Consider the following 10,587-nt stretch of genomic DNA (forward strand, 5'->3'; position numbering starts at 1 on the left):
CTCTCTCTCTCTCTCTCTCTCTCTCTCTCTCCTTCCTCGCTCCCTGGGAGACATTGAAGCTGACAAGACACATGTAAACTATGCTAGTGCTCTGAGCTGGCTACCCCTGCCAGCACTGAGATGCTTACAATACCACTGGATCCACAAGATTTTGAACCAACTGGCTTGTGATCTTCTTGAATTCAGCATCAATGCATGTGTTTTGTGAGTCAGAAGAGGACTGTATAGATTCATATCAGACGTATGGGCTATTAATCAAATTTATGGACTTGATCTGCACTGGGCTGGGAGGTTTTCTCTATATTGAATTGCTCTTGTATATAAAGCTCTTTCCTATACACATATGAGTGTCTCTATGCATTTGTTTTGTCTGTTCCACCCAGATTAATGTAGTGTCCCTCCTTATCTCTTGTTAAAACTTGCATCTTGAGATCAATTTTGTCAGAGATCAGGATAACAACCCCTGCTTTCTTTGATTTTTTAATTGTTTGGTATACTTTTTGCCAGCCTTTAATTAGACAATTTTTGTCTGCAAGCTTGAGATGTGTCTCTTGTAGACAGCTGATCGATGGGTTATGATTTCTAAGCCTGTCTGCTAGTCTCTGTCTTTTAATGGGTGATATTAGTCCATTAGCATTCAGAGTTATTACATCCATCTGTAGACTCTGTGATGTCATCTCATATTTACCTACCTCCCTTCTTATCATTGTGTGTTTGTGTGTGTCTGTGTTTGCATGCGTGCGGGGTTGGGAGGGGATAATGCTCATTCTTGCTATCTTTTTAATGCTGAGTTAATATTGTATTGGTGGAGTTGCTCTATATGGTGGTCTCATATGTGTGCCCAGTGCATGTTATTTTGCTGACTACAGTGGATTGGTGAGAGTTTTTTTGTAGAGATGGGTTTCTTAACCCATTCTTTGAAATTTTCCTTGTTCGGGAAGAGTAGTACTTCTCCATCTATCTTGATGGAGGTTAGAGGATTCTTGGGTTGGCATTGTTCTCTTTTAACTTTTTGAAGATGTTAATGTGCTCTCTCCTCTTCTTCATGGTGTTTCATGATAGGTTTGGGCTTTTTCTTATTTGAGTACCTTTATAGGTGACTGCCTGTTTTCCCCTAGCTGCCTTTATGATTTTCTCCTTTTCCTCAAAGTTAGATAGTTTAACTTCTATGTGCCTTGGTGACTTCTTCCTGGGATTAAATCTAGCTGATGTCATATATGCTTCCTGAATGGTTGTCTCATGTTCATGCATTAAGCTGGGGAAGTTTCCTTCCAGGAATTCCCTCGCTATTTTTACAGTTGACTTCTTGGTTGTGACTTTTTTCATAATCCAATTAATCGAATGTTGCTTTTCTTCATGACATCAGACATTGTTATTAGATTTTCTTCAGCATCTTTGATTAACTTGTTTGACTGTCTTTCCCATTTGATGAAGCCTATCTGGTTGTCCCCAAGTTCACTAGTATGGTTCTCCACTTCTTCTGTTCTGCTAATGATGTCTGTTAACTTGTTATTTGCCTTGGTTGCCTTGTCCCTTATTGCTTGTATTTCCATTTGGTGTATTACCTTTATCTCCTCTATCATTTCATACTTTTTCTGTATTACTTCCCTCTTATCCTGTATGACTTCTAGCATCATTCTGAAGATTTCTTTCTATTGTAGATCAATGTCTAATTCTTATATGTATGTCATAAGTTTCAAGACTTCTTCCAACATTGCCTTTCATTTATCCTCTTTTTTCATTGAGGTTGTGGGGACTGTTGTTGTATGATTGTCATTTTAGAGGATAGGAGCTCAGTGCCATTATCCAGAGAGTTGAAGAGCACTGGGCTTTCTCTTTGGGAGATTTGTAGGAATGCTTCTACTGACTGCCTTCAACTAACTGTGCTGGGAAGTTGGACTATTGCTTTATCTCACTGTGGTTTCACTCTCTCCCTAACAAACCAGAGTTCTGTTATTTCAAGGGAAAGTTGGATGGTCCTCTCAGGGGATGTTGGTTGAGCAGTTGTGGGCCAGTGAGGATGGTGCTGTGCTGGATGAGCTCACAAGAAGCCATGTCAGTGTGGGCTGGGGGTTCCCAGTGGTGTAAAGCACTGTAGTGGATGGTGGGCAGAATTGCCCTAGTCTGCAAGAGCACCACAGAGTTGGGCAGAGGTTCACATAGCAGCATAGAGAGCTTCAGAGGGCTGGAGGGTCTGCTTTAGGCCACACGAATCATTATGAAAGGTGGTAGGAGGTACCCTCAACCACATGGGCCACAGGGGATGGGCATGTGTTCCCCCAGCCACGTGGAGCACCATGGAAGGCAGACAGACATACTCCCAGTCACTTAGAGAGCCTTTCAGGGCAGGCAGGAGTCTCCCAAGCCATTAAGAGGGCAGTGTGGGATTTCCCCCCAGCCACGTGGAGCACCATAGAAGGTGGGCAGAGGTTCCCCCAGCTGAGTGGAGGGCGGACAAAGTCACCCTAAGTGAAGGGGAGCACCCTGGAAACTGGCAGTGACTTGTGAAAGTAAAGAGGGGGGGGGGCAGAAAAACATGAGCCAGCTGTGACTGTGGTGGGAAAGAGACAAGGGAAAAAAGTAAAGAAATGAATGAGCCCTAACCACCTGACTGTGGGGCTGGAGGGATTTAAACTCTGCCCAAATGTGGTACCATTGAAGTGAAGCCCTTGGGCCAGCCGAAGTAGCACAGCACCAGCTCTGACTGTGGCAGGGCTAAAGTTTGGTCCCAGATGGCCTCTGCAGTGCTAAACAAAAAGTACACAGCTTTTCAAAAATTAGTGGATCTGAGGCTACTTATCTTTATGATGTCCCTCCCATGACCTGGAAGAGTGGATTTTCCCTTTCAGTGACTATCCTGAGCTGGTTTATACAGAGTCTCTCTGGTGTGTGACACTCACTCAACATCTTGTCGAAACCCCCAATGTTTAAATTTCAGAAGCCTCACTCATTGAGTTTATCTTCTGCTGTGTGTGTTTCCAGTTATGTTGTATTTGATTGTGTATTTGTGTCACAATTCAGTAAATCTAAGTTTGTGTCTGTTTTTTTCATTGATGATCTTTATAGTTCTAGGTTTTATAGTTAAGAGTTGATCCATCTTGAATGTATTTGTACAGTGTGAAATCTGGGTCCTGTTTCATTTTTCAGCACCATTTTGAAAAGAGACGTTTTTTTTCTCCATTTGATCCATTTTGGCCTTTCGTTAAAGATCAGCTGTTCATAAGGGTGATTCCCTTCGGGGTTTTCAGTTCTGTTCCATTTATCTGTGTGTTTGTGATTGTAACTATAATGACCTTGTAGACCAGGAAGTGCAAGACTTTCTACTTTGTTCTTTAATAGTTCTTTGCTTACCAGGGTCTCTTTTCTTTTCATATAAAATTGGTGATTAGTTTTACATATCAAGGATATTGCTGAAATATGAATTGCAATTGCATTATATATGTAGATCATTTTAGGACTTATTGAGATTTTCACAATGTTAAATATTTTTACCCAGGAGAATGATTTATTTGTTCATTGATTTAGATTTTTTCCCACATAATGTGTTGTTGATTTCTTTGTGTAATTGATTAATTGATGTTTAAGTATTTTATCTTTTTAGAAGCTATTGCAAATTACATTGTCCTGATTTTCTCTTCAGAAGACTCTTTGTTAAAGGGATCAAATTGATTTTTGTATGTTGTTCATGTACCCTGCCATTTTATTGAAATTGTTCAGTAACTTTCTTGCTGTGGCTTTGAAATTTTATTTGTATAGGATTATTTTATTTATGAACAGAGAGTTTTACTTCTTTATCAAGTTGGATGCCTATAATTTTCCTTCTTCCTCCAAGACTTGCCACCACAACATTGAATAGGAGTGGTGATAAAGGGCATTTCTTTTCTGGTTCCTATTCACAATAAGAATGCTAAATACAAATCGCTTTTTAATTTCTTTAGAGAATTGCATAGATTTCCCAAATAACGTATTTGTTAAGGAGCTTAGCAATAGCAGCATTAACAACGAAAGTCTGTGGCTCAATCCAAGAAAATGCTTCTTATTTTCTTATGCATATGTAGTACCGATGATCACAGTTGACACTGCAGCTCTTATCCCCGTACTGTTTCAGGGACTCAGGCTCCTCTCACCCTGTAAGTTTGTCATTCTCAAGCACTTTCAAGTTTTCTACACATACAAGTCAGGGATGAGAAGATAAGGAATGCATATGTATTTCCTAACTCTCTTGGCCTAAATGTATTATTATTCCATGAGTGAAAATTAGTCACATAGCATCAACTAAATGCTAGGGACAGTGAGAAATTGGGTCTCTGTGGGGAAAGCTATCTTCAGTAACAACCCTAAATAGCAAGGATAAATACAATATCTATAAGGACGTTGCATATATTTTTGACAAAAGTATTTACTTAATACTATTTGCATAGTGTAGATTTTTTTATTCCAGAGAAATCCATTGACATCTAGTTGTCTAACGCATGTCTCTTGCTTCATCTTCAGTTAATACCATCTATTAAGTTCAATAGGACATGTTTAATTATAAGTTGTTTCAAACTAATAATCTGGAGAACATTTAATAATTCTTTAAATTTTGGTCAAATTTCAATTTATTTGTACATCCTTGATTCTACCCATATTCTCTATTTAGATACCCTTCATCATGATTCCACCTCACCCAAAGCATATCTGCTGTTGTTTCTACTAAACTAGCCTAAATATCTTCTTGTTGGTGTTGTCTGCCAAACTGGACTGAAGGGATGGATTCTAAGGACAGAAAACTTTTATAATCTCTGCTTATAGTAAAGCACTTGGACTGCAATTTGCTAAGTATGTGCATAAATAAATGCAGTTATTCTTCCTTTCCAAGCAAGAGTGGGGTACTCATTGAACCATAAGACTAGGGAACATGTTAATATTTCTTCCTATCTGCCTTCTGAATCTTACCATAACTAAACAAGAATAACCTTTCAAAATACATTTTCCAGATGAAAGAACATGAATCTGAACAGGACTAAAGTCCTTGGTAGTAATAAATAAATAAATAAATAAATAAATAAATAAATAAATACATAAATAAATAATGTTCCTGACATGGGAATCTAAAGAATCAGCGAATAAAAAGAGGTCATGAATTCCAAAAAGTATACTTTCAATGGGTGCGATTGTGATACATAGTAAAAAATGTGTATAGTGAAGCTACAGTGGTTCTTTAAAGCAGCTGAATGGGGGGAAGCCCTATTGTTGATACTATGAAGATGCATCAAGCCAGATTGTTCAAATGAGAGAATGAAAGGACAGCTTCAAGTTCAATAATAAGGAGATGTGAACTTTGCTATAAAAATTCTCCTATACATTTCAAAGAAGTTTTTGAAATTTAAAAAGCTGGCAATTTCCAAAATTAATATCCTTAGCCAGGAAAAGTTAAAAACAATGTATTAAAACAGTTAATTAATGTATCAAGATTTTATTATGCCAGGTATTATACATTTACTACAATAAGAAGATAAGTAAAATACAGTCCCTGATCTCACCACTAACAGATTGTGGTCTCTGCAAAAAGACAAACAAAGGGATGAACGTGTGCACACGCGCACACACACATACACAGACACACAAAGTTAAACCTACTTCTTTCAAGTTGATTTCAACTAATAGCAAAACTTTACAATTGAACTGCACATGTTTCCAAGGTCACAAATCTTTGAAAACTCAGATTGCCACATCATTCTCCTGTGGTGCTGGTGACTTTGAACCACTGACCTCTGGTTAGCATCTGAACACTTAACCAGTGCACCATCTAAGCTCCCAAATTATCTGCTTTGATGGTCATATTGTATTAAACATAGTATGTTAAAAAATGGTGATTTTATACATCTTCAAATTTATTCCAATTAATAAACGATTATATATTTTCTACATATAGCAGGGTTGTCCAACAGGTAGCTTTTACTTTATGGAAGAGAAATAATTCTAATTTTAATAATGTTTACTCCCTGTTTTATTAGTTCATAACATCAGTTAGCATTTGTGGTAGTTAAATAATAGGTTGTCAATTTGAAAACTAAGAGTGAAGGGGTGGAGTTTAGCCTGTCAATGAGGTCGCAGCTTGATGACCTGATTTGGAGTCGCTAAGGAGATAAATAGCTTGCTGTAGGCAGACACACTCTCACTCCCTGCAAGACATCCCTGTCGATGACACATGGAGCTAAGTTAAAGTGATAGAGCTGGAAGAGCTACATGGGGACCCACACCAGCACTGAGATGCTTACATTGCCACTGGATCCACAAAACTTCTCACCCACTGGCCTGTGATCTTTCTGCATTCTGCATTATTGCATGTGTTTCATGAGTCTGAAGAGGACTTTATAGATTGGTGTCAGACAGATGGGCTAATATCAAACTTATGGACTTGATCTGTACTGGGCTTACATGTTTTCTTTGTGTACAATTACTCTTTATATAAAGCTCATTTGGAGTTTTTTTCTTGCAAAGCAGAGCACCAAACCAGCTTCATTTGCATGATCTGTATCTAACCAGTCTGTGGACCTCTCCCACTAGGAGGGAGGCTGGACCCTTCGCTTCTATCTGCTATCAAGACGTCTGTACGTAATTGTGTCCATTCCTCTCGCAATTTCAGGGTCTGTGACCATCGGATGGGACAAACATCTTGGAAGTCACACCACCACTGGCAGGAGGGTCAATGGGCACAGGAGTGCGTCACTCCGTAGAACACGCCTTCTGGTTCCAACTCATCCCCCAGGGCAGCAGCAAATCCCTCTTCTCGCTTCCTTTTGGCCAAAGGCACCAAAGGTTTAAAATCTTTGGCTCGTAGATGGCCAGGTGGGCAAGCACTTTCCTGTTGAGATCCACCTGGCACTTAACTAAATTGCCAACAAAAGCTGGGTACCTCAAGCCACGCTCCTGGAAGCAGCTACTATTGGATTGATCCAGGGAGTCCTCATGTTCCTCTTCTTCAATGTCTGTGTTTTTGCTCATTTCACAAAGGCTCGAATCACAGCTCGGATTGCCAACCTGGAGCACTGATTCTTCTTCTCTGGAAGTGCCAGGCATGCTTCAGCACCTCCTGAAATTCCAGTAGCAGATTCCGCACCCACTACTGCGTGGTGAGGAAAACCATAGCGCCCACGGGTCTGCGTCCATGCTGCTCAGCCACTCAAGCAGAGCACCACCATTATAAAGCTCCTTTTTATACACATATGAGTGTGTATGAATTTGTTTCTCTAGTCTACCAAAACTAACACAATATTAATATGTACTTTTGATTAACTTTCCCTGATCTGTTTAGCATTCCTCTAGGAATACTTTTAAAATAACTCAACTTGCATGTTGTATTTATTACTGTTTATTGTAAATTAGGTAAAGGTTTATAGAGCGGATCATCAGTTTTACATTGAACAATTCATACATTGTTTGTTTTAATTTATCTATTACAATTCCTTCGATGGACCTTCACTTCTCCAACTTACTCCCCGTGTTTCCTGTTTTCATCTCTCCTTTCCTAACCCTTGTAACTTGCTTTCAGAATCCAGACCCAAAATGGGACTACAGGCCAGAGTCTTGGGCTTTCTACCTGTCTCTACAGAACCAGTAACCCTTGTCTGCTTTTGATTTTGAGTTCAGTTCCAGATTTTTCTTCCACTTGATTCAGGACATTCTAATGTGATCAGTTTGAGGGCAACTGGCAGGGATAGCCAGGCATCATCTGAACCCTCTGGATTCAGGGCTGTAGAGTCTGATGTTTGTGTTATCCTCCAGACTATATTGACTCTGGTATTGTTTCCACATATCTTTCAATTTCCATCACTCTTCTTTCATCTGGACAGGGAGAAGCCCATAGTTAGACCTTAGATGACCACTCAAGAGCTTTTAAAACTTTAGTCTCTAATCACCAAAGAAGGTTAAAAACATTGTCTTTGTGAATTATGTTATGACAGTTGACTTTGGTGTCCCTTGTTGCTACAGTCCTGATCCCTCAGACATAGTGACTCATTATCTCAAAGTGATTAATTATATCTAAAACATTTTTCATCACTTTGCCCTTCATATACTCCACCATATTCATGGGCATTTTGTCAGCAAAGATAAATACACCTATACAAATATCATCTGGCTAATCTACATATATTTGTAGGTCTATGCCCTCTCTCCCTATCACACCTGTTAAACTTGTGGGGTGATGCAAACATCTACTTATATATCACCACTATTGCAGGATTGTGTCTCTTACAGTATTTGTCTCTGGTGTTGGTTTTTTACAAGTCAATAGCTTATTCATATTGAAAAGAGTTGTGCAATCTTCACCATAATCTATTTTAGAAAATTTTCTTCCTTCTTCTAATAATTTTTATTAACTTCTCCTTTACCACACTGTCAAAACCCTCAGAAGCTTATTGCTGTCAAGTCATCTCTGACACCAAGAGACCTTATAAGACTATTTAAAAAAACACTTATGAGTGTCCAAGTAATTCTGTATTAGAGTAGAAAGCCTCATTTTTCTCCATTGGATCTGGCTGGTGGTTTAGAACTACTGGCCTTGTGGTTAGCAGCCCCATGCGTAACCATTACATTCTCAGAGGCCCTTGAAATTACCCTAAGAAACCATTAATCCATTTACTATCTGTAGACTCATAATGCATTTACTATACAGAAAAATATACCCAAAATCAAAAACAAGAAAAACCTCAACTGAAGAGTACACAGAAAATGTTAAAAACTAGAACAATTGTAAATGGGTCAAATGGGAGAACAAATGATAAAACCAAAATTCCAAAACCACAGCCATTGTGTTGATGCTGATCACAGTGACCCTAAAGGGCAGAGCTGAACTGCTCCTGTACATTTCCAAGACTGTCATTCTTCACAGGACTAGACAGCCTTAGTTTCTCTTGCAGAGAAGCTTGTGGTTTCAAACTGCTGACTTTTCAGTTAGCAGCCCAGCTTGTAACCACTCTGCTACCAGCACTCCTTTCAACAGATCATAAGGTGTTGTATTTTAATCTATGTCAGCTTTGCATCCAATGTTTCTGTTGCTTTTAACTCTTACAGAATCCCAATGCCTTACCCTGCTTCCATCATCTTTTGCCAATGTCTCTTATTGTGTATTGACTTCCCCTTCATTCAAGCTAGCACTTGTCTATCTCTAGTTAGTGCCTTTTCTTAAGGAAATAAATTTTAAATTATTGTATTTTTATGTACCTCTAAACTTTCTGTCCATAATTCAAATATTACTCTTTCTCTTTTTAATGAGTTACATCATTCATTCTTAACTTCTCAAAATAATATTTTAGAGTTTTGTTTGGTTTGGGGGATTTTTTTTGCAAAGTCTATGAGATTAAATTTAATGTCTGGACACTTGTGGAGAGATATGATCTCTCAGGGAAGTTCTGTTGATTGAGCATGAATGCCCATGGGGAGAATAAAAGTGAATGCGTAATTCTCAAGAGCTGGAAAAAGATCAGAAAATAAATGGCTTCTGAGTTTCAAATGAAAATTTCTGTTCCTGATTCTGGAAATTATCTTGTATTAGATGATACTTGAAAACAACAATAGATAAATCATCATGCTGGGAAAAGCCATGAAACTTAGTGATAGGTGATTGATCAGGGAGTCAGAAGGCACAAGAAATCTAACCAAGCTGTAAAGATTAGAGGGTCCAGAACCTAAGAGAGAGATAGAGAGAAGTGATAGTCATTTTCCTGGTATTAATGATCATCCCATTTTTAAAAAATTTTGTGACTACTAAATTTGAACAAACCAATAAGAATGCAGTAACTGAAGAGCTAAGTATGAGAAGTTTTTAAAATACCAAAGTAAGAAGTATGATAAAGGTTCATAATTACCCAGAGCCCTAGAAAGTTCTCACCCTAAAAATAAATATAAATCTTGTGATAAAATATTACTTCTAGGTGCCTTTGAGTTGGTTCATATTCATAGCACCCTTATGTACAACAAAAGAAACACTGCCTGGTCTGTGCCATCCTCACAATGGTTCTTATGTTTGATCCCATTGTTGCAGTCACTGAGTCAACCCGTTTTTTTGAGGGTCTTCCTCTTTTTGGCTGCCCCTCTATTTTACCAAGTATAATGCCCTTTTATACATAATGATTTCTCCTGATAAAATGAAGGCCAAACATGATGGTGGGTGTGAAAAGGAAATAGAAGAAAGAGCCAGGAGGCAAAGGACTTTTATGAGGCCTAAACACAGGTATGCACATATGTAAATATATAGAGAAAACAAGAGGGGAATAGAACTATGTACTCATATCTATATGTTAAGAATTAAGGTTGAAGATGGACATTGGGCTTTAACTCAAGCACTCCCTTAACACAAGAACATTTTGTTCTAACAATCCAGCATTCTATGATGCTCACCTTCCTGACAGGATCACTGAAGACAAATGGGTGCATAAGCAAATGTGGTGAAGAAAGCTGATGGTGCCAGGCTATCAAAAGATATAGCATCTGGAGTTTTAAAAGCTTGAAGATGAACAAGCAGCCATCTAGCTCAGAAGCAACAAAGCCCACATGGAAGAAGCACACCAGCCTGTGAGATCATGAGGTGTTGATGGGATC

The 10,587-nt window shown here is 38.6% G+C and overlaps 1 pseudogene; it reads right to left on the reverse strand.

Moving 5' to 3' along the window:
• Nucleotides 1–6,691: 6,691 nt before the first annotated feature.
• On the reverse strand, nt 6,692–7,132 carry LOC101663844 (annotated as a pseudogene).
• Nucleotides 7,133–10,587: the final 3,455 nt, after the last annotated feature.

This window comes from Echinops telfairi, unplaced genomic scaffold, assembly GCF_000313985.2.
Source record: "Echinops telfairi isolate 266 unplaced genomic scaffold, ASM31398v2 ScPeMD7_3509;HRSCAF=4178, whole genome shotgun sequence".
NCBI lineage: Eukaryota > Metazoa > Chordata > Mammalia > Afrosoricida > Tenrecidae > Echinops > Echinops telfairi.